General features: G+C 36.6%; 1 protein-coding gene across 2 annotated transcripts in view; it reads left to right on the top strand.

Moving 5' to 3' along the window:
* The window catches only part of Dcc (DCC netrin 1 receptor), a 1,155,384-nt gene that overhangs the window by 774,993 nt on the left and 353,002 nt on the right, over positions 1 to 27,389 (top strand). The window lies entirely within an intron of this gene.

Here is a 27,389-nt window from a genome sequence, read left to right as displayed (position 1 = left end):
GAAATTAAGCATATTGAAAATAATAGGGAGGGTAAAACCTGACAAATTATTGACATTGCAGAAGAGAACCAAGAAAAGATGTGCTAAAATGACATGTTGATACTCTGACAGTGGTGTGTGTGTGTGTGTGTGTGTGTGTGTGTGTGTGTGTGTGTGTGTGTTGATGTGTGTGATTGGTAGAGAAATTTCCCAATGTATTAATTAACACACTCAGCCAAGAACCTACCTAATTTCTATGCAGGGTAGTCACTATGAAGCCCACAAAGAAGTATTGACCCACCTGTGATCTTCAAAGAGATCTGTCTGGTAGAAGAGGCATATTCAAATAAAGATATGACACAGAAGATTAGACATTCATTGTCAACTAGGTGATATAGACAGTAAATGCCAACACCACTCCCCAGCTCAGAAGTGATAGAAAAATCACAGGAATGCAAATACTGGAGCCTTCACGGGAACAGAATTTGCCACACTCGAAAAATAAAATTAATCAAAACAGATCATCTAAAGTTTTGTTGTCTATGAAGAAACTTGGCAGCTGCTCTAGCATTCTCTCTGAGGTTTTCATCCTTCTTTTTTGCCCCCTCCATTCATTTTTGCCCAAGGCTAAGACTGATTCACACATTTCATCACCAAATACCAGATAGCAAGTTCTGAAGACATTTTTATAGTGAAAATAAGTGTCCTTTATTTATATATATGGTCATTTTTGAAAAGGTGGTCACAAAATACCAAATTTGAAGGTTATTTCCAGAAGAGGAGAATGCTTTTATTAAATTTTAATATTGAACTTGTTTTCTAAGGAGAATAAAAGTTTGGAGAAGTCTAACCAGTGAGGTACTGATGGAAAACATTGTTGATTTGTATGAATTTATTCTTGTGTGTACACAGCTACACACAGCGAGTTTCCAGGTACCATCCTAATGGTACTGAGTTCTGACTTTGGAACAGCTAAACATAATAAACTGCTCTGAACTGCTTCATGGTTGCTCTTGGACAGGATCAAAGTTGTCACATGATGAGATCCCACCTATTGAGATGCAGATATGAAGGTGTGTAGCATATCCCTTCTCCATTTTGAACATCAGTTGGTCTTTCTGCTGTTCCTTTCCAGGAGATGGTTCCAGAGATGACAGTGAAAAAGTCAAACATGCTCTATTCCAATATGTATCTTGTTCATTTAGGCTGTCACATGCAATTTAGCTTATTATCAAAAGCAGCAGTTTCCTGTTGCTTGAGCAGGCATGTGGTAGTCCTACAGAGAACAGGGATAGCCGTGGCAGGAACTGATCGGCAGTGACAGGACAGCTGTTTATAACATCTTCTTTCTGATTTGTCCTCTGAGTGTAGACAAATCAATTCTCAAGTCTTCTACTGTGTTATAGGAAAGAACCCCTAGTTATATCATCCCAAAGGACAGGTTCCCTGTATTGTCACTCATGTCTTTCATGAGTGGATGAAAGACTTGATAAGGATGTTCAGAGCCAGTGTGCCTGTGCCAAAGAGTGGCATTCCAGGGGTAGATGTGACTAAATTATGCATTAATCTAGAGCTGTGTGAGCAGAATCTTCCAACACTGAGAAGTAATTTAGCTAGTGTGTATTTTAGCCAATGGGCAACCAAGGAATAATATTCATGTCCTATTAAGAAAATATAAGTAGTTATTATTTCCATGTAATTTTCCATTTATGAGTATAAATCTAATACCCCCTCTCCCACTTTTAGACACCACTAGGCATTTCCCGTTTTTCTGCACTTTATTATTCGTGTTGTTATGTCAGCTACCACGTTTGAAAGAGCCTGTATCAGCATGCAGCCATCCACATTAGGCTTGCTCATCCCTAGGAAGCTACTGGAACAAAACACATGAAGCTCTACAGCCTTTGAAGATAGAAAAGTTTCACATATAAAACTAGTACTGTCAACGTGGTAGCGTAGCTGCAATCTAGTGCAGGTACTGTAACGTGACAATGACCCTTGAAGATTCTAGTAGAAAACCTGTTTTCTACTAACAACAAACCCTGCTTTGGTTGTTTTCCATGTCTTTTGCCAATAACCCTTTTTACAACATCCACAATGAGTCCACAGAATTGGGCTTAATGAAGGGATCATCAGACTCTGTCTATATGTCTGTTGTCATAAGGTACTTGCTTGGAATCACATATATGAGATTCTTTTTAAGGAATATAGTCTTATTAAAGGACTTTATATCTTTTTTAAACTTATCATTGAACTCTCAATAATCTCATCTACCAGTTGAATTAGCCTCCTAGATTCTATAACTATTGCAAAATAAACATTCAAGCAAAGAGTTCCTCATGCATTAACTCAAGCTTCACTTTGTTCCTTTTTAGTAAATGTAGTAAGGAAATTGACACACTCACTTGTTAGTCAATGTTCTAAAAGGCGAAGCTATGAGTCTCCCAAATTTTCCAATAGCAACCACCTTTTCCATCCTTATTTAGATTAAAAGCCAAGGATCGGAGCCAAGGATACAACAATAATGACAACTATAAAGTCCTGGTGGAGATTATTCAAAGAAAAAAATCTCAGAATCGAGATGCTGGAATCCAGAGTGCATATTAGGTAAATGAGCATGAACATAATGGTTGACAGGAGAGACCACTGGCATTGTTGGACAGCTAGAGACTCATTTTGTGAAGTATCAGTAAGATTAAGGGATTCAGGTGGAGTGGAATGTGTGACATGTGAATTTACATACCTAAATTCATAACTATCCAAGCTTCCTCTCATTGAGGTACCTGTATGTGAAACATGCCTTCACATCAAACTGCATTTTTCTGAGGTGCAGAATGTGGTGCATGTTTGTTAGAGCATCCACATATGTATTGGCAAGACAAAGGTGGACTATTTTTATAGGTAGTCAATCCTAATAAAGTAGGGCATGTACCTAATTATAGTCATGTGATGTTGGCTTTTCTACTCTGTTTATAGATTTGTGCGATTTAAGCTTGATTTCATTGAGTAGTAATAAAGTGGCTTTTATATGTGGAATGTGGAGAATATTTTAATCCTTTATGCTTGCAAATTATACTCTAAATTTAGATGTATAAAAATAACATATAGACTCAAAAATAATACATTATCAGAGCCTCAAGATGTTCTCAAATATGAAACAAATTTGTTTGCAGGTCATTGGAGATATAGAGACCCACAAAACTATTTTGAGTGGTGCATTATTTATGAATGACTTTGGATTTCACTTAGCCTGTGGGTAGTTTCCTACTCAAAGTCCCAATGAATTCTTTAACAGCTAAGTTTGGAATTCCGCTCTGGGGTGGGAAGACTGAAGTTAAAAAAAAATGGCATTTGCTGGAGAGCTGGTTCCTTCTAGTGACTGAGTTTGTGAATTTACTCATGCCTGGAGGTTTCAAATAATTCAAAATTTTCCTATGGGTAGGAAGCATTTCTGAAATAAACAAACAAACAACACAAAAGGTTATCATGAAACTGTAATTTCCACAGTCTCATTTATTATTTTGGTGTTAAGGATTCATTTATACAATAGGCTTGCTTGTCTCTCTTTTTTATGTAATAAGCTTGCTCATCTCTCTATTTGCTAGACATGCCCCTTACACTTTGCAATTCAACTATTAGAATGAAAATAACAAAAAATTATGCTGTTCTCTTCATTCCTAGGTCTCCGTTCAATTACTAAAAGTAAATGATAGGGATTGGATAAGAAAAGCAAAATGTCCTTTCAAAGATGATGTCACTTGTAAGTCTGAAGCTAATGAGGTAGGGATAGAAGCTGTTAGAACTTGAGGAGTCAGGAACTAGGGTAAAAATGAACTTCTACAGCACTATGTCTCACAGTTTGAGCATGGCAAGCACAGATCAAGTTTGTCAAATGCAGGAAAGATAATAATGTTCAGCAATTTCTCTGTACAATATTCTCTGGGTGCAGGGATTATGTTTTATCAGGGTTGCCATTTGTTTTTGATCCAGTGTTCCTCTTTTTGTGTGGCTACAGCTAGGACTATTGCTTCCCATAGCTGAATGCTGGTTTTAGTGGAGCATAGTATCTTATGTTTTTCTCTAACCTGCTTAGTAGTACCAAGCCTGTCTCTTGAATTTGTTTGTTGTTTGTTGTTGTTGTTGTTGTTGGCATGACTGGAGAAGAAACAGTGCTCAGCCATTAAGAGATGGCTAAGGGGAACAGTGCAGTTTTATTTCCCAGGAGAACATCTCTAAGTGTGAGAACTGCTTTCAATCTATAAGTCATGTTTTACACCACGTTTTCAACTTGACTGATTGGTTACGACAAGGGGTCACCCTAGCTCTAGGGCTCTGGCTATCTTAATGCTGAGATGCAGGCATAGTGAACACTGAAGTGTTGATAAAATAGTAAAGTCACCATGCCTATGCTTTTCCTTATTGATTTTTTTAGTATATGATGTCAGTTAATTACTAAGAGCCATTTACTGGATAAATGTGTTCAGTCGTTATGACCGCATTTTCTATTGATTTTCACCTATAAGCATTATCAATTATTTGATTTATTTGAAAGGAAAAGTAAATGTGTATGTTCATATGATATGTAAGTGTATACACACAATGCTACATACACTGAAAGTTATATGACTGTGAAAATTAAGATTCCCTGCAGCATAAAGATGGTCGTGTATATGTGAGCAGAAAAGGAAGAGCACCCACTATTGTAAATTGTAAGCACTATGCATTAGACAATGAGAAGTTTCTCCCATGAAAGTATTAAATAGGCCCTCCTTTTTTGCCTATTGTATGCCTCCAAGGCCATACAAGACCATGCACATTAAGGATGGTTGTCAAAATGTTTTGGGGCTATTCCATTTTTGATGATTTTACTATTTAATAGTTTGATACATACTAGTATTTTAGTAGATATCATCCCCTGATTACCCTTAATCACCAACTCACTCTTTCTCTGAAACCATTCTTTCCAACAAGCCCCCCCACCTTACGTTTATGAATTAATTTTGTGTGGGACCCATTAATTTAATTAGAATTGCTGTTATGAATTTGGGTGGTAGTTTATTAATTAGAGGAAAGGAGATTATCAGCGCCTATTATCCTGGTGTTGTGTTTTCAGGTTCCCAGGGTAACTAGAGTACCTGTATTATACTAAGTAGGGAAAGTGAGTCTCGGACAATCTGGAAGCATGAGCCTGCTAATAAAGTGTCTGGAAAATGCAAACTGAACCTGTCCTAAGAGGAAGCAAATCACAGGTTGCCTGGAGTTCAGGTGGCAGGAGGGATTGACTGGAAAAGTCCAAGAGGACACTATTGGGAGGATTGATCTTTTGAGGGGTTGCGTATCTGTCAGAACTTACCTTTTTGTGTATTTCTAATACGTATAGTTTGCAGATCAGAAATACCTGTTTATAAGGGATGTAATGCAAGTCTCAGCTTTTAAACAAAATCAAGTTTCCCAGTCTAGTAGTGTTTACTAATTCTCACTATGAACAAAACCTCGTATTTCCCAGAATATATTCCCAAAATGAACTGAGTTGATAATACTCATGATATGTGCTGAATGCTCAAATACTCTGAAGGACTGTTGTAAAGACAACTCAGTTTGTCCTAGTAGACTGAATGATCTCTGTTCTCCTAGGAACAGGATAGCATATATATTATATTAACCACAGATTGCTGTATAGCCACTTACTTGATTATTTCACACAATACATTCTTCAGTCTCAGATGTCTGGGTCAAGCTGTGCAGAGTTCTGCACTTCACAGTCTCACTGGCTCCAATTCTGGTGAGCATTATGGTTGATGTTATATCATCCATCCAACGGAGGAAAGATGAGCTTTCTAGCTGCCCAGTTGTGGACAGGATCCACTGCATGTGCCTGAGAGTCAGAAGCCTCCACCTCCTTGCAGGCTGTTCTGTGACGGCAGAGATCACTCACAGTTCTCTGGCTGAGGGAGTAGTCGGCCCTGCAGTTGCTCACATGAGAGCTTTTCACCTCTGGCAGGAAAGCCGGAGACACTCTTCTTTCATTCCACTAAGGCATGGCTTCATACCAAGTTCCTTAAAATTCCACTGACCATTCCATCATCTTTGCCATACTGCGCAACTTCAACAGGTAAGAGGTGCCGCATCAGTTTTGCTCTATGATCCTTACTGTACGTCCAACCCCACTCACATGAAATGAGGTCACCTGAGCCACTTTAGGGAATATCTATCACAACTGTTTTATAGTCTACCCATCAAACACACAACTCTATAACAGTATCTTCATTGACTTATGACAATATATCTAAAACTATGAAAGAGTAGAGCATATAATACAGTTTTAGATAAATAGTAAAAATAGTACTATAAAAACTTGCTTGTTTCACATACATTTGGTTTTTGTGCAGAGTCTCAGCATCATAGCAGCCCTTCAGTCAGTTTTGTCAGTGTGCTTAGTGCACCAGGCCATGAAGGAGTTAACACAACTCTCTCGAAACTTGTCGCTTTCCATCATCTTCATCAGGAAAATAAGACCTATAATTTGCAAAATGGATCCACATTCTTGAACAGTAGTTGAACGGGAAACCTGAGTATTTTAATAATTAGCTATTCAAATTATCTTATGGTTGCCTACTGTTCATAAAATCAAAAACATAATATAAAATAACATAGATCATAATATTAGTTACAGATGTCATATCCCCCCCACTTTTGCTGAAGAAATGGTATTAATGAATTACTGTAGACTGATTTCTGACATAATTGCCAGGATTGTAAAATACATCATTCTACATTTATGTCAGCAAATTAGCATCTGTGATTCATACACTGGTAGCTTCCTTAATTTTATCATCCCTTAAATACATGATGTTCGGGTTTTCAAAATAACAGGTGGCTCTATACCTCTTGAATCAAGACAATTTACAATTCTGCCATTGAATTAGTGAATATTTCAAAGATGACACTAACGATATGCCTGTGGGTTTATAGCAAAATAACACTGCAGCTCTGACAAGCTACTAAATACTGCAAATGCATCCATAATTTCAACCTGAGAAATATGACTTTTAATAATTCTAGCTCTCTTTCTTTCTGCCTCATGTATTTTTTCATGACAACTCTCCAACACTAAGCACTTAATATTCATTTTCTAATATGAGGAATACGGCTATAGAAGCATCCAGTAGAAGTTGTTCATAATACTCTGAATGCTTACATGATCTATGCATATTATTATTGCACCCAAGAGCTCAGATCTGTAGATATTCTCTGCTCTTTGAGATCTTGAGTGCATGTCTGAATTACTGAAACCCTCTGAAAATTCAATCTGGTAAAACCTATTTACTGTCCACAGACTGACCATGATGTGCCTGATACATAGGAATTACTCAACAATACAGCAGGGACATAATTATTGTGTGCTAGCCAATGCTCATGTCTTTTTACAAACCTGCACAATTCCCCTGAAGTTAGCATCTCACAAGGAGAAATTTTAGTAGAGTACATTATGTTTATCCCAGTTTCCCCCACGACAGTTATTAAGCTCCATTTTTTTAATGAAAGAGGAACTCACAATTATTTTATTTCTCTCAAAATTAGGAAATAGATACCAAGGAAAAGTGAGTTATTTGCCAAAGTTATTCATTGGTGAAAGTAGAGTCAGTAGTTCATCTTTTGGTCTAATTTCTAAGAAGGTTTCAGATTTCTTTTTCTTCTAGACATCTTCTATATTCTCCGTGAGTATGATATTGCATATATGGTTTATAAATTTATCTCAGTTGTGAGTTTAAGATAGTCGTAAGATGCTTAAGACATTCCTAGGAACTAGGTACTACTGTTATCATTGGCATCTATGGGGAGAAAAAACTGAGAAATAAAAAGCTGAAGTAATTGCTTTGAGGATGCCTGACCAGTATGTGACCAAGTCATTAGTTCCCAGATGATGTACAGCACTGTGCTTGACTGTTATTCCCATCTGTTCCCTGTCTTTATCCTCCGGATCAGGAACATATTCGATTTGATCACTATTTGCTCACTGACTTAGTCTTTTGTTGTTGCTAAAAGAGAATGCTCTCTGCCACGCAGTACACAGTGTTCATTTGGCTTCTGATTTTTGTGACTGGAGGGTCTAAGCTGTGCCATGTTAAGGTCACCTTCCCTGTTGTGTCACAAAGCAATGGAGAAAAAAAAAGGAAAGTTCTGTTCCAGAATCTGTGTTCTGAAGCTGCCAAACCCAGTGGAGGGGCCTTGCTTATTGAAATGTGCTCTCCTGAGATCTAAGGAAGTGAGAGACACTGCATGGCATTGATTCATTCTGGTGATGGAGCCCCATGACCTAGTTCTCTCCCAGCGAGGCCATCTCTTAAAGTTTCTACAACTTTAATTCAATTTTAATTAATATTTTAATAAAAATGAGATTTCAGCACACAAAGATTTAGAAAACACAGGTATCCAAATCATGATATCTAGGCAACTGTTTCTGTAGCTTCCAATCTGCATAACTAATTGAATCTAGAGGATAGAAAAAGGGGATGTGAACAACACCAGGGTCTGCCTTGTATATGTCATCCCTATTCCCTGCAACACTGCTTTATATACAGAAGATATTTAGTATAGGTATTTTCAATATGTAACTCATCAGATGGTTAGATGAGTGTATTTGTACCTTGTCTAAAAGATGCTTTCATTCGGAGATAAAAAAACAATCATTTGAGTGAAAGAGTTTGTATCTTTGTATTCATCTTACAATTTGAAGAGTCTTTCTATAAATAAAGTTACTCCAATCTGGTCGAAACAGATTTGCTGAGTTTTAAAATATGTATTAGAAAACCATATGCTAAAATCCAAATTAAAAAGCGTTATCCATATAGCTCAGCCTTTACTCAGGTTAATTTGGTAGAGGTGAAAATGAATTCTTTCACAGAAATTAGCTTGCCATATTCTGGAGTGATGCTTCCATATGGAAAGCACCACTGTGAGCAGAAACTGAGAAGCAAATAAGCAGGAGATGTCTAGAACCATCCTTGTTTCTCTTTTCACATAGGAGACCAAACCAAGGGCCTACCTTTGCTCTACAAGACCACCCCTTTCCTTTATCTCCAGTTCCTGTTGAACTTTTCATTTGAATCAGATTTTCACTAAATGGACCAAGCTCTATCTGAAGGCCTTGAACTTGAAGCCCTCTTGTTTCAAACTCTCAATGTACTCATTATCTTAAAGCATTGATTCTCAACCTGTGGGCCATGACCCCTTTGAGGATCGAATATCAGATATCCCGCACATCATATACTTACATTATGATTCATAACAGCAGCAAAATTACAATTATGAAGTAGCAACAAAATAATTTTATGGCTGGGGGGTTCACCACAACATGAGGAACTGTATTAAAGAGTTGCTGCATTAGGAAAGTTGAGAATCACTGTCTTAAATAAACTCTAAATACCCCTCAAGTCTAAAGAACTGTTAATATACTAAGGTTATAAAACAAGATTTGGCAGTTGGTATTACTTGTTCTTATCACTATGAAAGCTCTAAAAGTGTATTTATAGTTAAAAACTAGACCACTCAATTTTCCTTATAAAGTAAAATGTACAAGACAGAAATAGGTATCTATACTGAAAACCAAACTAATATATTGAAGAAATGAGAATGGAATTTTGTATAAAGACTAATTTGTACTAGAAAAAAATATAAGAGACTGTCACTCTGCAATGATATATGGTCTTTGACCCCAGAAAGAGAACTTTAATAGGATATTTAAAAATCAAAATACATAGTATGTGGCTATTGATTCATTCAACAAATCTCCTACACCCCAAGGATCCACTCAGAATTTAGAATGGTTTGTGTGAGAATGTATTACACAGCACATAATAGTTTCAGAGGAAAAATGGTATGGGGTGTTCTATAATGAATTATTCACATAAGTTATGAAACTTTTAATACATGTTCCCTAATTTGAAATTGATGCCATGAAGACTTGTGAAAAACTTTATATAGATAGAATGTGGTAAACTTCTTTCCCATCAAGTTCTTCCAGACATTTTGATTGTTGAGTTAACTCTTACTTCCTTCAGGTATGGTTATTAGAGAAACAAGTTATGATCAAAGTCCCTAGTGACTTTTGTTTTCTGATTTTCAATTATTGTTTATCTTTCAAGCATTTATTTTTCAGAACAGGAAAATATTAAGAAATCTTTGGACATAGGGAATAGTAAATCAAGAAAAGATAATTGTATGTGGTTTACTCATTCCCTAAAATGATTGCCAGTATCTCTGAGCTAGTGCACACAAAAAAAGAGTAGAATAGAGAGAGAAATTCACAAATTTTCATCCTAACTATTAAAAGACAGAAATACCAAAGAGTTTTGAGAGCAAAGAAGATAGACAGAATGTTCTTCACAGACTAGATATAATAATAAATTTCCACATGAAACCCATGTTAAGTTATCTGGAAATTAGGGCTAGGAGCATAGACTAGTTAGTGGAGTAATTGCCTAGAAAGTACATGTCCTGGGTTCACTTACTCAGTGACACACACAAACATTTCCCAACTTTAACTGACCATAACGGTATATGCCTACATTCCAGCACACTGGAGGTGGAGGCAGGAGGATCGTGAATTTACATAGTGAGTTATTGGAGTTCAGAATGATTCTATGAGACCCTCCCTAAAACAGCAGCAACAAAAAATAACTGGAAGTTCATTTTAGTTCATAATGTCTTCTTTTAGTGCAGTAGCACGAGGAATGAGCTGTGTGACACATGAAATTTTAAATTTGGAAATGCTATTTTAACTGTCTTGATTTTAGGGAATTGCTAGTTAATGCTTCCATCTGAGTCAATGAAATATGCATTTTCTCTTCCACAATTTCCGCTCTTTGTTTTCTAGATTCCTTGAGCAATTTGTCCTGCCCATCAATTTTGCCTCCCCAAAATACTGTGTTTTGACAGAGGAAAATTCCCACCTAGAATTATGAGTTTTATTGCAGCAAATATGATAACCTTCCTATGCTTTTCATCCTTTATAGGGTCTACAGTCTTTCTCGGGGAAGCATGTAGAATATCCAAACTAAGATTGAACTATAGGGCAAACCCCTCTCCCCACATTCTCCCCCTCTGTCAGGCAGCCTTACAATTTGCTGAGCCCATGTTCTCTGGAAATTCATCACACCAACTTAAATATATAATTGATTTCCTATGCAGTCATTTTTAATTTTGTTAGTTACAACGTAAGCTTAAAAGTAGGTGAAATGGGGACCTCGTTGGGAACTGGCACATTACTTGGAGTGAAATGCAAAGTAGACATACAGACAGACTGGTGCCAGGTAAAATCAAAGGCTTATCATGAATCCAGTGTGTGGTGGAAGATGGTGTTTCTTAGGTTGAAGGTGTACTTTGAGTGCCTTATCTCCTCCGTCTGTGTTTGGAAGCAGGATAGTACATCTCCTTTCCAGCTACCCAGGATTTATCTCTTTTCTCTGGTAGGTAGATGGTCCTAGAAAGAATTCTGAAATAACATTGCCCTTATGGTATTTTGATTTTTATTTAGTTATGTTTATACTTTTCACACAAAATGAAATGCTATACTTCGGATAGATTAGCGTTTTATGCATCTTTAGGGATTGCCCTATGCTTTTAAAGGTAAAACAAAGCTATTAGCATTAGAGCAGATATTCAGCTGTACCCAGAGGGGCAGCCTTTTCCTTTATGATCATATACTGCAGAACTGTTTTAGACTTAGAGCATAGTTTTTTATATATGAGATTTTATGTATATGGAGCACCCGATGTTTCTCTATTGCTAGCCTCTCACATCATCTACATGTGTTAAAATTGAGAAATCATCTTGGCCTAGTGATGTGAAGTAGGTTGTCTTCTGCATTCAGCTTTCACCAGGTCTTGCTGTAATCCTGTCTTTCTGTCTCTTCCAATCAGAGTACTTCCTTACACTTAATCGTCAGGTACCTATTGTCCATTTCTTGGCACAGTCTCTATCTCTCCCAGTTTACTCTGACCAAGTATAATAGTATTGGCAATGTTCCCTATAGACTATCTTTCAACCCAGATTTGTTTCAAGCTTTTCCCTCAACATTCAGACTCCAGTGTGAGACGTTTGGAAAAAAAATAATAAATATGATGAAGCAAATTCCCTTCTCTTCATATAATCTCAGGGATAGGTGATACCACAGAACACCTGAAGATACCCTCATCACAGGCTTGGACAAAGCTAAGTATGCTGGGGCTTTAGAGGGTGCAGATTAATTGTGCAGGAGTTCAGCAATAAAATTCTTTAAAGTGTACTGATTTCTCATCCATGATCAGCATCTGTGGGAATTAGAAAGCAGAGGGGATAATAAACATTTTTGAAGTATGACATACCTGTTGTTAAATGTTTATTCTGGTCCATCTGCCTTTTGTTTGTTTTTGTTTCCTAGTTACTCTTAAATGTGTTTATTTAAAGGTCATACTGTGGCCTCTGTGGAGACCTGGCTGTGTTTAGTAGGGAAGACCTGAAGATCAGATTTAGTTAACAGAGCCCTCTAAATCAGCAGGATCGATGCACATATGAACTCACAGAGACAGTGGCAGCATGCACAGGGCCTGAATAGGTCTGCACCAGATGGGATCCTAGAGGTCAAAGTCAGCAGTTAGCCTCCCTGCTTCCCTGGCTGGAGTTGTTTTATTTATTTTTATTTATTTACTTATTCTTTTATATTTGGGGTTTACAATTTTTTTGTCATGTTTCTCACTTTGATCAATTGAAAAGGGGAAAGGATAACTTTACATAATTGATGAATCAGTTGTGGTTATGGGTACCACCTGCTTTCCCAAAAAGTGACTGGTCACATCTTTCTCTGTCTGTTTTGATCTCATCCAGAATAGCAATACTTCCAAACCAAAATCCAAAAAAGAAACAAAACAAAACAAACAGACAAACAAACAAAACAGCAACAACAACAAAAAAAAAACACTTCCTGCTTTATGTGCATTTTCCCCTGTTGTTCTGTAGAACATCACCCCTAGAAATGTTGTAAGGTTCTACTTGTACAATATTAATCTAGAGCTGGACATGGTGGTCTGTGCCTATAATTCCTGTTCTCTGGATGCTGAGGCAGGAGGAGTGTCCAAAATCCCAGGTAATCCTAGGGTGTATAATGCGATCCAGGACAGCATGGACTACGATTTGAGACCTTGTCTTGACAGGCAGAACGGAAGGAAGGAAGGAGGGAGGGAGGGAAAGAGGGAGCAAGGAAGAAAATGAGAGAAGGAAGGAAGGAAGGAAGGAAGGAAGGAAGGAAGGAAGGAAGGAAGGAAGGAAGAAGAAGAAAGAGAGAGAGAGAGAGAGAGAGAGAGAGAGAGAGAGAGAAAGAAAGAAAGAAAGAAAGAAAGAAAGAAAGAAAGAAAGAAAGAAAGAAAGAAAGAAAGAAAGAAAGAAAGAAAGAAAGAAAGAGAGAGCTGCAACAACAGCAAAACAAAAACAAAACACTGACTTGCCAGGCAAGGTGAGCTTTCTGGTGTTCAGTCTGGGAGTGATTTCAGGTAGTAACTAACCACTTCCTCATTGTACTTGAGACCTTTTCCCAACAGGAGGAAATTGATGTTTGGTACTGCAAACCTGGTCAAAAGCCTGTGACTTGGGAGGTCATAAGCCCTGGTGTGGAGGAGGAAAGTGAGGGATGGGAAGAATGTGAGAGCCTCAGAAAAAGGCAGGGGCATGAGAGAACTTTGACTCCCCCATACACTGTGCCGCCGACCCTTGAACTTACAGCGGCTGTGATTGTTTGCATGGCATCTCCACAAGATTGTGCCTGTCATGAAATGGAGGGGCTTATGGTTCTTCACACCTCCTTGAGCATTTAGACGAAGAGAAAGTTCAGCAGAGGAGGGAGGGGCCTCCTTCAGTGATGTAGTCACTGGTAAAGTACACATGCTTCTGTCAGCACACTGCCCCCCAAAACACAGACTCCTGTGAACCCCAAAGAAATGTATTAGGTCTGTTCACACACAAAAGAAAGACAAAATATTAATAGCAGAAGGAAGGGGAAGAAGAGAAAGCAACAAAGGGTGTATGAATATGATCATAACACACTACATAGACGTATGAAAATATCCTAATGCAATTCCTTTCTATATATACTAATGCAAATTTTAAAGAAAAATTTAAAACTCCTTTTAATTGGATTAATTAATAATCTATCTTAGATTTATATACTTGCTTATTGCTTTTACTTTTATTTCCCTTTAATTTGCTCCAGTGCTTACAAAATTTATGGATGAGTATCACAGGATTAGCAATGCGCACACTGAACCCAGACGCTTCATGAATCTCCATGGCCTGCTGCACCGTTGCATTCTGGGCCTGCTATGCTGACTCACATTGCACCATTCTGTCCAACGCAAACACAGTGTTTAGTCAGCCGGAACCTCTGGAGGATTCTCAGGGAAAGTTAAAATGCATTCTCATCCCAGGGATGAGCATTTCCAAGTCCACCTTCTACCACACATTTAAATAAGTTATTTTAAGACTTCAACATAAATCTCTTGGCTAAGTTGGAAGCTTCCCATTAGCAGACTTCACTGAACTATCAAATGTGACTGAAGCAATTTTTTTTCTTTTCAGTTTTTTAGAATCCTGAAATGGTAAAAGTGGTTCTTAAAGGTATTCCCCATGCTTCAAGGGAGGGGTTAAGCTTTCCATTGTTATTACAAAAGTGTCCAACTGACTTTTATTTGAATTTCTTAGTACTTCTAGTTATTTAACAAAGTACAGTTTCTAAAACTAATTCCCTCCCTCTCTCCACCCATCCCTCCCTCCCTGCTTCCCTCTCTTCCTCTCTCACTTCCTCCTTCTCTCCCTTCCTCCTGGCTGGCTGGCTGGTTGTTTTTCAGTCTTTTTCAATTAATAACATGATGTGATCAGTATTTCACTTTAGTACTCTCTCCTCACCAAAAGAGACTGTATGAGAGCTCTACTTCTCAGAGCTTGCCGTGCCTGCCTGTGTCTCTGGTATGTGTCTTTAGATGTCCATCATAGACAGGGGACAGGATCACAAGGCAGCTGGTCACAAAACACCATATGGCTGGATGAGGTGCAGGAGGAGAAAATCCACACAAAGGAGGGGATCTGTCACAGCTTGTCAGTCTTTATCCCCAGAGAAGCTCTGATGACAGAGGGCTGATGAAACGGCGTACAAAGGGTCATTGAGCATTGAAAAAGCATAAAAAAGTGACTTGAAATTCAATATCAATTCTCAAGGGAAAGGGTGGACAAGGAAGGTGCTGGCAAGTCCATGAAGCTCAGCTACCCTGTGGCTGAGGAAAGATACCAGGAAACGGCATTGATAAGAAATAATTAAAGGTATCTTCAGAAAACCAGGAATAGTGACAGGTGCAAAGGACACTGAGGAAAAAATGTGCCTAAAATAAAATAGTCTCTCACAGAAGCAGATATGTGGAATGATAAAATTAACAGAGGAAGTATTAGAGATGTGTTTCTTTGCTCTGCAACCTGATAAATGAGTTAGAGAAGGCTATTGAGGTGACTAAGAACTGCCCTTGTATAAAGAAAAACCCATGTCTATAATGTACTTCACCTATTAAATTGTGCTCAACTTATTCCTGGCATGTTTCTATAGGGTTCTGAGGTCTCAAAACAGCCATCATAAAACTGTTCCAGTAGAAGCAGCCTTCTTAAATGTAAGGACTCACAAATATAGAAAGAGCCATTCATTAGATGCAAATGGTACGTTAGCTACTTTAGGTAGTATTTGAAATTCATTTCTCAGCATCAGGTAACACCTCTGTACTTAAAATAGCTAGATAAAATTTTAAATAAAGCAAGTAATGATCAGAGGAAAGAAATACTTGCCTGGGTTGCAAAATTAGAGGAAGGTTCCAGCAATTATATGTTGTCATTGATGTAACACCAATGAATATGTGTGTGTGTGTGTGTGTGTGTGTGTGTGTGTGTGTATGTGTGTTAAACAACCTATCCATAATTGTAGGTATTTTTGTTGCATCTTGGGTAAACTGTTTGAAAACATTCTTCCTAGATAAGCACTTTGGAAATAAGAGAATTATTAAAAGCATATCTATGTATTTTTAATGCTCTCAATGCATAGAATTCAGAGGGAGGGGAAGGAAAAATTTACTGGTAAACCAATCATCATTTTCCTCCTCATTTCACATAAAAAAATAATTCAAGTTTTAAGGTTTGTAGCTATCTCTGTTGGTGTGAAAATCCTCGCTGAATTTGTCACTCAGCTTATCTCTCTTTATGACCACAGGGAATCTTTTTTAGCATCAGGCTTTCCCCTGGCAGTGTCCTTTGATGTATGATCCTGAGATGAGGAACACACACCCTATATCAAAGCCCCAGGTCCTCTTCTCGATTTACAGATCAACCCAAGACACATTCTGCAGCTCCTTTTATGCTTTTGCTTAAAAGCATTCTTTCCTTTAGAAAATATGCCTATATAATGATGCTTTTGACGTGATGTCTACTTTTTAGAAGAGGATGAAATATATCTCACTTTGTCTATTTGGTTGAAAAATAGCCATTCTCCCTCCTCTATTTTCTTGGAGATTTCTCTGGGTTCAATGTTTGGTCTTGAATTTTAGTTTATTTTCAGATTAGTGATGATTGGCATAAACATCTTGCAGTATAACCTGGGTCTCCCTGTACAGTGTATATTCTCTGATGCTGGCTTAATGCAGCTCTCAACAAAGTTAAATTATTATCTCACAAATGTGCAGAGCCTTTCACTAGCTCAACTTCCAATAATATGTTAGATGTCTATAATGTGATTAGTAATTAATATACTTAGAAAATATGGGTGGTTAAAGTGGTAAATGAACAAAGTAGACTCTTTTCCTACCTCACCCCACACTTTATAATTTGGCATAGGTAGAATATCAAAGGAAATAAGACAAAATTAAATGAGCATACCATTATAGTGCAGGGTGTATTTAGATAGATGTTCATATCATGATGGTCCTATGAAAACCCAGAAGAGAGAAACCTGAGAAATTGAGAGATTATTGGAAAAACACACAACCTAAAAGCAGAAGGAAGTGCCAAAGCCAGGCCAACAAAGGAAGTGTGAGAAAGATTTCTAGCTCAGGCTGTGGTATATAAAATATCAGCGCTAAAGAATGGGGGCTCCTGGACTAAAACAAATCAGAATGGACTGTTGAGGGTAAGCACAAAGACAAATTCTGTAGATGAGGTCTCTGTAGACACTTCAAGTCCAGCTGCTAGACAGATAGAGTCTCTACAGGTGGTTTATAGAATGACCCTGTCTAAAGTAACAAAAAGCAGGGCTGATGTGTAAAGTACAGTGCCTGAGGTAAGAGGGAGAATTTAGGTCCTTACGGCCTATACCCTTCAAGAGAATTATCTAGCATCTCTCCTTCTTTAGTCTTTGAAGATACAATGACAAGCTTTCTACATAGCAGTTTTCACATAGGATTCTTCATTGAGTATTGGATGGGGTAATAGGTGACTATATAAATTAAATATATTTTACCAAAGAAATTTTTCACACAACATAGTCCAACTCCATAGAACATTACTTTAACAGTTTATCATTAGCACAAACTATATAGACTTCTAGGGAGGCAATAGAAAATATTGTGAGAAAACATATACCAAAATACCAGTCTAAAAATTTAGAATGGAGTTAATTTTTATGAAATTGATTATACCTTTTAATTGTCTTACAATTATGTAATATATATCCTCAAAATAATTACCTGCTCTTTATGGTGAAAATCCATGTGCTAAAAAATAAAGTTTCTCAAAAAGACAAAGTAAGATAAGCATTGTTATAAAGATTTGGAGAAGACCTCTGCTATTCCTTGTCCACGTTAGCACATGAATTGGTATCTTTGCTCAGTTCATGTCTAGGCAGTCATCTTGGTGAAACTTCATCGATGTAGTTTCTGACATTTCTAGGAGATAATCTCAAACAAAATTCCGCAATTCTCTGGCTCTTACAATCTTTCTGCCCCCCTCCCCCACTTTGCAACGTTCCTGAGCCTTAGTAGCAGGAGTTGTACAAAAAATTACAAGCAACTAGTACTGAGAATAGGATAAATAGTCTTACCCAAGGAAGAGCTTACTAAATGGTTATCTAATACCAAATGGTTAGCCCTGAAAACATGCATACAAGTACCTTAATGCAGATTAAGCAGGTTATATCCATGTATTTAGGAATATAGATACATTGAGATACACATATATAATTGTTTGTAACAACAATTAATGGAAAAAGAGGCCATGAATTTAAGACAGCAAGGATGTGCGTGGAGGTTGAAATAGAAAAGAGGAGAAAATGATATAATTACATTATAATTGCGAAAATAAATCACTAAAAAATATGTGGAAAAAAGAAAATGCATACACTATTGATGGGAAAGTAAATTAATACAGCCATTATGGAGATCAGTGTGGATGATCCTGAAAACACCAAACAACAACAGCTGTGTGACACACCTGTACCTGGTATCTCTAGAGGACATTCAATGAGGATATGGAAGAGATACCCGTGCTTCTAAATGATTATAGCACATCATGAGAGGCGTGATGTGTACTCAACTATGATAGACCTCGATGGGAGAATGAATAAAAAGGTATTGTCTATTAATAATGTGACATTGTTTGTAAGAAACTGAATGGTGATGTTTGCTGTATTGTGGAATAAACTGGAGGAGATTATGTTAAGTAAAATAAGCCAATGGGCATAAATGCTACATATATTGGCTTAAATTAGGACACAATTAAGATTTATTTCCTAAGAGCTGAGGAGAATTCTTATGTGCTTGCTACACAAATGTGAGGACCAGAGTTTGGCGCCCTAGCAACCATGTAAAAGCCAGGCATGGAAGCATGTGTCTATAGTCCTGGTGCCAGGCAGACAGAAGCAAGTGGATTCCTGGTTGGAGCTAGCCAAACAGTAGAGCCAACTTGGAGAGTCCTTTGTGCAGGGAGAGGCCGTATCTCAAAAGGTAAGATGCAGTATAACAGAAGACACCCAAAATTGACTTCTCATCTTTCTGTGCATATATGTGGATGTATACATGAATGTATAGAATTGCATGTTTGTATGTAATATCAGTATATACGCAGATTTTTTTTTTTTTGCAAATTAAAAATATATAGGAATGGAGAAAAAGATAGTGGTTTGTAGAGTAAGGGATGTGTAATGGAAAACAAAGAGTGGGGATGGGATAAACAACGCTAGCCATTTACATGGATAGAATAAATGTTAATCTTAATCTTAATGAGATGTGAAGTATCTATAGTTCATAGGCATTAATGTGTGTTTTGTAAATCAGCAGAAAAGATGAGCTTCAAACTTCTCCAAACCAAAAAAAGAAATTGATAAATGTTAAAGAAAAGGAAAATGCTAATTACTCTGATGTGCTATTAGATATTGTCTATATGGGTTTGGCTATTACACTGAGTCCCTCACGGAACATATATATAACAATATAATTGATTAGACTAGTTGGGCAACAAGCCATCAGAAGTCACATGTTTCTACCAATATTTGGATTATAGGCTTGCCCAACTTTATAGGTGGGTGCTGGGAATGCAAGGTTACCCCCACCCCATACTTGCTCTGCAGGTTCTCTTCACCAAGCCATGTCCTTAGCCCCACGATTAAGATTTAATGAGATAGTTGAAGTATACTTTTATTTCATTATTTAGAAGGAAAGATTTAAGACACTATTTTAAAAAATCCACATTTCTTTTTTTTTCAAATTTCCTAATAAATGCTACAGTTTTTTGACTTCTGAGAACATTAGAAAACTTTATAAAACAAATTATGTTTTGAAAATCACATAGACAAGTTTCTTTTGTGTACAAATTTATTCAAATTGTTTTATTAACTTTGAACATTTCATTTTTATCTACTTTTCCACTTAAACAAAACATACTTTGGTCTGTTGTCTACCAACAGAAAAAAGAAAGAAAAAATATTTAAACAGAAAAAAATATTCTTGGAGCAATGGAATCTCCCTCTTACTTCACTAATAATGCCTACATATATTTTATTTTTATTATGTCTTTAGGGCAATGTAATCCAACAGCTAATAAAGCATCTAATTGGTAGACATAATTATCATATCTTAGTGAATAACATGGAAAATGAAACAGTGAAATTAATATTTTGTTAGAAGTTTATGTAACTTAAATTTTTTTCTATTAGAAATTTATTTTAACTTTTATATTATAAGTAGGGAATGAAGGTAGTATACTATTAATGTTCTCAGAACAAAATGAAATGACACAAACACTATATATTAAATTTATAAAAGAATAAATACTTTGGTATCTCAGAAGACTATGACTTTATGGAAAAATTAACTCAATAACATACTAATGTTTTAGATATAATAAAATACTATATTTTATTTCAAAAGCATTTGGGGGAGTTATAATTAATTTTAGAAATCACCCTCACCATCTAAATTTTGCTACTCTGGTATTTTTTTAAGTATTCCTAAAAGCAGAAGACTATGCTGTTAGAGTATGGCAAATTCACTTCTTCCTCTCTTGACAACAGATAAAGAAACTGTAACCATGGAAACAGTAATGGGCCAGAGAGATTAGGGCCAGGCAGGAGATTAGACCTCTAAGAGCAATGAAAAGAGGTTCTGATTGGTTCTTTATTGAGACCTTATTTGAAGAGAAGTTACCGTTGAAAGAAAGCACAGAGGATTAGCATGGGCCATATTAATTCCCTTATACAATATAAGAAGCTATTGCTTTGTTTTTTTTTTTTTTAAAAAAGATATCCTTCTTTTTTCATATGATAACCATTTAAACAGAGGGGTAAAAATTCTGTGAATCATGCTATTCCCAGATTTGTCTGTACCCTATAAGTCTGGCCCAACTGACTAAGAAGCAGCTCCTGAAGGCAGGGGAGAAAAGAACATCTGTCCGTGAGCACGCTCATGCTGCACTTCTCACTGGTGTGCTTGGGATGAGCAGAAACCCAGCTTAATTTTGAATATGATGTCATGTAGGAGCGAGTTTTCTTGGGAGGAAAAAGATTTGAAAACTTCATTCATAGTTTCTTGAAATGTATTTTTATAACTTCCTGAAAAACTTCATAGAAGTTTTCGAAACCATCATTAATCACATTTGTAAAAAGAAAGTATCTAGTAATAAACTCATGTTCTTTAAATTGATAAATACAGAGTTGGTCTGTTTTGAGTTGTGTGCTGTCTATAATAGATTTCCTGAGGAAGAAATCATTTGTTAGTTTTTAAGTTCTCAATTCACTGAAGTTGGAATGTCCAACTCAATGGTAGGAATAGTTTTAAGTGGAAAGCATTTTTACCAAATTGAATTCTGAAAGGGTGGTGCTTGTCCACCCTTATGGACAGTCATCGAGAGTGTGGTTTCTGGCTGTCCTGCAATACTGACTACTTTAAAACCATTAGGACAGGCTTGTTTTTTGCTTAGTTTTTATTTGAACACATATTTCTTAATTAGTTCTCAGGCTTAAATCTACTTTTAACTAGAATTATTCATTATTTACTTTTAGACATTCTTCTTATGATGAAAGTAATTGCTTGTTTCATGTTTTACAAACTCTTTGGGGTGCTTTTCCCATAGATTAAGTACCTACAGGGAAGTATGCAGATGATACTATCAGCTGTTGAAGAGTGGGGATTACTTGAACCACATTGGACATTGCCAGAGGATGAAGATGAGTTAAAAGGGCTGGATATAAACATCAAAAAAGCCAGGAGTTCCTATACCATCCACAAGGACAATGGATCCATCTGATGTCTATATTTCTCCTCTATACCTAGATCAAATGTTACACATACAGTTATAGACAATGAGCACTGTCTGTGTTGAGTGTATCTGTAAGACTTATTAACCCAAAGACATTTTCCTGGACACAGGGTACATGTTTCCATTGAACAAGAAAATAAAATAAAAAATGCTTGCCAGAATCTTCTTCACTTAAATGCAGGAAAGGAACAGAAAGATGCTAAGCACTCATATTTCTTCCTTGAATCATTAGAGTTACAGAATCTCCCATGGGATGACGGTTGAATTTCCCACAATTAACATCATCTCAATAATTCATTCTTTGGTTTTCATTTGGTAACAGAGCTTCACTGCACAGCCCAGTTTAACCACAGATTTGTCGTCGTGCTACCTTGGCATCCTGAGTGCTGAGGTTAATAGTATGCTTAATTCAGTCAGTCAGGACTTCATTTTTCTCATTGATGTCCCTTTTTCCACCCTAGAAATTATATATATATATATATATATATATATATATATATATATATATATAAATTTATATGTATGTATGTATTTTATGTGACCCTTGATACACACACACACATGATATACCAAGTTACTGATCATGAATTATAAAGGACTCTATATTAAAAATCCTAGTGTGCATGTAAATTACCATTTATTATACATGAAATCAAGTCTGTATACTAATGATTTGGATACAGTTGTTTATATTTACATAAAGAATTACATCTTTACTGACTAATAAATACTGTAGAATATAGAGAGTCCTTTTTTAGAGGAGATTTGTGATTTGATTTTATAGTTACCAGTATTGAGAATGCCACTTTGAATAAGTAGGTAGTACAAAGGGGCAGAAGTTTAAGGTCATTTCAGAAATTGTTGAAATTTCTATCCTAATATCAAGGCAAATTCATTTTGTAAATGAAACTCAAGTCAGCAATTCAAGAAGGAATTAAAAAAAACCCACTAGCCCAATAAAATCTAAAATATATTAAATTGATAGTTAAATGTTAAGTGATAACCTGCAGGGAAACATTGTCCTTATTTTCCACAATTAAACTATTATTTTAAGAGCTTGCTAAAACTCTGCAAGTTCAGGGGAACCCTTGTTTTCTTAATATCCAATAGTTTCAAGTCTGAAATGAGGTTACTTTGGGCGGTTTTCATTGGACCTGCATGGCATGTTCCCACGCACAAGGCGAAGTGCATAAGTTGTATGTACAGAATTAAAGGATGCAGTCAAGTCACTATTTGCAGCCAGGGCAATTTGCAGTCAGAAACACCTCAGATTCATTACACTCTTGACTTTAACTTCAATTTTGACCATTGTGCTTTCTGAAAGCTTTTACTCTTTCCCAATATTTTACTGCTCCTGCATTCAAATAGGTGACCCCACTGCAGTCACAAGCCACAGTTAAGAAGCTAGGTCACACATATGTCATTCTTTAAGCACGCCCTCTCTGCCCTGTTTTGCTTTGTGACCTCTTCCACACTGGTATTCCAGTGATTTCTTCCATAACAATGTATACATTCTTAAGCTTTTTTTTTTTTTTTTTTTTTTACTTTGGTAGAGGAAGCCTAACCAAGGCAAATGGTAAGCATGAGCTAAAACAGCAAACTGACTGTGAAATTTGAAATTTGCCCTGGGATAAAGAGAAGATATCGAGGACAAATAAGCAGAAGAGTCATATGACCAAGTGTGTATTTGTCTAAGCTTATTTGAGATGCAGCACAGAGTATGTGCTGGAGGAAGGTGAATTACAGGAAGCTGTAGTCGCTAGGAGACACTTGTGATGGATCTGCTGAGCAGGCATAGGGCAGGGATAAACACGTCAGAGTGAGCACAACAGTGAGCATCTGTGTGTGATTTGTGCAATGGGAAAATCCTAAATGCAGCAAACAGGAAAGTTGGGCATAGATGAGATGTACGCTTTGACTCACAGGTGGTACATATCTGACATGAGGAACAACCAGAAGAGTGGTCTAGGAGTAGAAGCAAGCTGAGAAGATGGAGAGAATCTGGATCCCCTGTGCTGCTTTAAAGCATCTGTTATGCTGAAATCAGGGAGATTTTTGTGAATCTTTCCCTCTCTTTGCTCTCAGGAGAGATACTGTGTATCAGATGTCAGGCTTTTCTCTTCTCCCAATTCTGCTCTAACAATCCAACTTGCAGCCAGTCTTCTATTTGTTGTAAATACTCTAGACCTCTAGGAAAAAAAAAAGAATATATATATATATATATATATATATATATATATATATATATATATATATAAAAGTAAACAAAACAAAGGATCCACGGAACCAGAAATAACTCAAAAACTGCCTCCCATTCTCTAAAATCTCTACATCTTTATGTGACAGATAAGAATTTCACATGGAAAATGGAAAATCTTTCTCAAATCATTGAAAAGTGAAGAATCTTCTTCTTCTCCACAGTTGAAAGGATTTCTTTCACAGATAACCAGTTTAGTCCACAGCAGGAATACTGACTCAGCCAATTCCTGCACGAAGTGAATGCAATCAGAGAATTAGAGAAAAGAGTCTGAAAAAGTCAGTTCAAAGATAGTGTAAACATTAGCCATTATGATCCAGATCTGTTCTTTTAATACCCTCTTATATTATGAAATATTTACATGTGATGTAGATTTATATACCTAAAATTAAGTAATCAAGAACACAGGTTGGCTTAATGGAGTGAAGATTACAGGTGGAACAAACATCTAAAATAACCAAATTTTACATGTTTTTGAAAAGATCAACTATGTACTTTCCCCTGGATTTACAGTTATTAGTATTCATTGAACTAGCTTAGTAATATTTAAATGGTGAAGAAAGTGACTTTTCAAGGAGCGAGTGCACCAGGAGTTTCTGTGTTAATGGTCCTTACCAGTTATTCCTGTCTCCTGGGGCATAACTGCTGTCCTCCTCACAGCTCAGCTTCATCTACATCAGATCTCAGGAAGAAGCCTTCCCAGCAATGAGGAACCTGATAATATTTAATAAATAATACATGGACCCCACAGACACAGAATGTGGTGCTTAGCCAACAGTGTGAACTGTGAATAAAAACTGTGTCTGTTGAAACTGGCTGGCTGACTAGACTTTCAGTACTGTGGAGAGGTTGGAATGTTGCAGGTCCAAGATGCCAGTTACCTGATCTTGGGCTATATCTGACCTTCAGGAACAGACATTCCTTGCCCACTTCTGTGTCTGCACTAACATCCTGGTAGTAGTAATAGATAGAAACCTTTAAAAATCTATTAACTTAGCAGACTGCAGACTACCATCAATCCAAAAGCTAAGAATATCATTAGAGAACATCTTGGGCCTATAGAAAAGCTTCCCCCATCTTGCTATAACCAACTCTCTGATCTTCTCATCAGTGTATGTTAAATTTGCCTTGATTTATTCATTTCTTTTTTCTATAAAATTATAAAACTTCGTGGAACTGCTTTCATGTTAAAACATGGAACATGGTCACTCAAAATTGCTCTAGAATAAACTATTTCTTATTGCCTAAAATGGTTGTGTAGAGGCAACTGTGTTGTTTGTAGTTTGAAGCTAGAAATCATCTGTCAAGATGAAACATTGTCTTGATTCAGGAAGCTGAACAAAAGACAAAACATCCACCAAAGATGAATTATGCATTTACAGGCACACCATAATTAGGAGAAGAATGACGTTGGAATTTATAAGTGACTCAAATATCTGCAAATCTGTTTTTCCAACTCTAAGTGCTGCAGAGCACTTCCTATGAGCAGCAGTTACTAATTTCTGTCTTAAGTTCAGGGACACTCTAAAGTAAAGCACAATTGTATATCTTTATGCCTTAAAGGATTTCTTTTTGTCTCTCCTTGCAGATTATTCATGGCAACTACTTCAGTCTTTAGGTAGTCCCATTTCAATTGAAAACTACATATTAACAGTATTGCATTTCATTGAAAACTATCCCTGTACACTTATGGAGTACACTGTGATATTTTGGTATATGCACTATGCTGGATGGCTATATGTCAACTTGACACAAGTGCAAGTCATCTGACAGGGAGGAGCCTCAATTAAGAAAATGCCTCTAAAAAATCAGGATGTAGGCAAGCCTGTGGGACATTGTCTTAATTAACGACTGATGTAGGAAGGGCCAGCCTTTGTGGATGGTCTCCTCCGGGCTGGAAGTCATGGGTTCTATAAGAAATTAGAATGAGCAGGCCTTGAGTGCAAACCAGTAAGCAGCACCCTCCAGGACCTCTGCATCAGTTCCTGCACCCAAGTTCCTTTGTTGTTTGAGTTCCTGCACTGACTTCCTTTGATGATGACCAGTGATGTGGAAGTATAAGCCAAATAAACGCTGTCCTCCACATCTTGCTTTTGGTCATGGTTTTTCATCATAGCAAAAGTAACCCTAATTAAGAAACACACAGAGTGTGGCATGGTGATACCAAGCTAATTACAAATCTATCACCTCACTCATTTGTTAAATGTGACATATCAAATGTACACTTTCATAGTTTACAATATAGAACACAATATTATAAACTATCCATCTTTCTGTGTTCTTCCATGTAATATATTGTAAAATCAATCCCCCTAAGGTAGAACTAGAGAGGAAACTATAATGAACACACATTCAATAAAGTTGAGTGCAAAGAGATGTAACTATGGTGACCTGAGGCTAGAGATGGGGAGGTGTTGATCACTTGGTTTCACATTGACCGTAAGCTCTTAATTTGTTGCTTTTAAATATTTTTGGTCCTCTATAATTATATAAATAGGTTACTCCAAGTTGTATCAAAAACAGTATAAGGACCCTCTGAGTGAATAAGGTTTTGTCACTGCTGCTTGTTTTCCTGTAGTATTTGTGTAGAATGTTGGCCTCTCATTGGGTTAATGCTAAAAGAGAACCTTACAGTCTCTGTCAGTTTGTGTACAACTGTTTGTTCTGTGTCTTTTCTGTTGTCAATCACCTTTCACCTATGAAATCAGTAATTAAGAGAATTATAACTTTTCTTTGACAGAAGAAATCGTGTATTTGCCTGACATCAGGTGACTTCCCTATTTATGATAATTATACATAATCGCATCTCCTGAAATAATGAAAACCATAAACAAAACAATCAACAGCATTTGTTACATCCCTGTGAGACTATGGCCCTTCCCTTCTGTTTCAACTCCTCAAAAAAGCTAATTGATTCACTTTGACAAAATTGTAACTATTTTAATTTTTTATATAAACATCTTGTTTTAAATAAACATTCCGAATTGTATGTTTTACTTCAAATATAGACACGTGATTTTTTTTTTTTTTTTTTGTCTATTTACTCATTTATTCATTTACTTACTCAACCCTTGCCTCATTCCAGAAAGGATTCCAGGAAACATTATTAATTATATACAATAATTTGTTCTACCATCATATTGCCAATATGTCTCTTGTTCAAAATATTCCATCACTTGATCTCATAAGAAATATAATATGTTTAAATAATATTGTATTGACTCCATACTTCTAAAGCAAATCCTATACAGAAATTACATATATATTAAAGATTCACATTATCAGGGCTTTGTTAAGGTAGATGGAGAGACCCTACCGCATAGCTTTTTCTGATCTGTGTGCAGTGGTA

The sequence above is a fragment of the Peromyscus maniculatus genome, chromosome 19 (genome assembly GCF_049852395.1).
Source record: "Peromyscus maniculatus bairdii isolate BWxNUB_F1_BW_parent chromosome 19, HU_Pman_BW_mat_3.1, whole genome shotgun sequence".
In the NCBI taxonomy this organism is placed as follows: Eukaryota; Metazoa; Chordata; class Mammalia; order Rodentia; family Cricetidae; genus Peromyscus; species Peromyscus maniculatus.
Note: the sequence above shows the minus strand (reverse complement) of the source record. Positions and strands in the feature narration are given on the sequence as shown.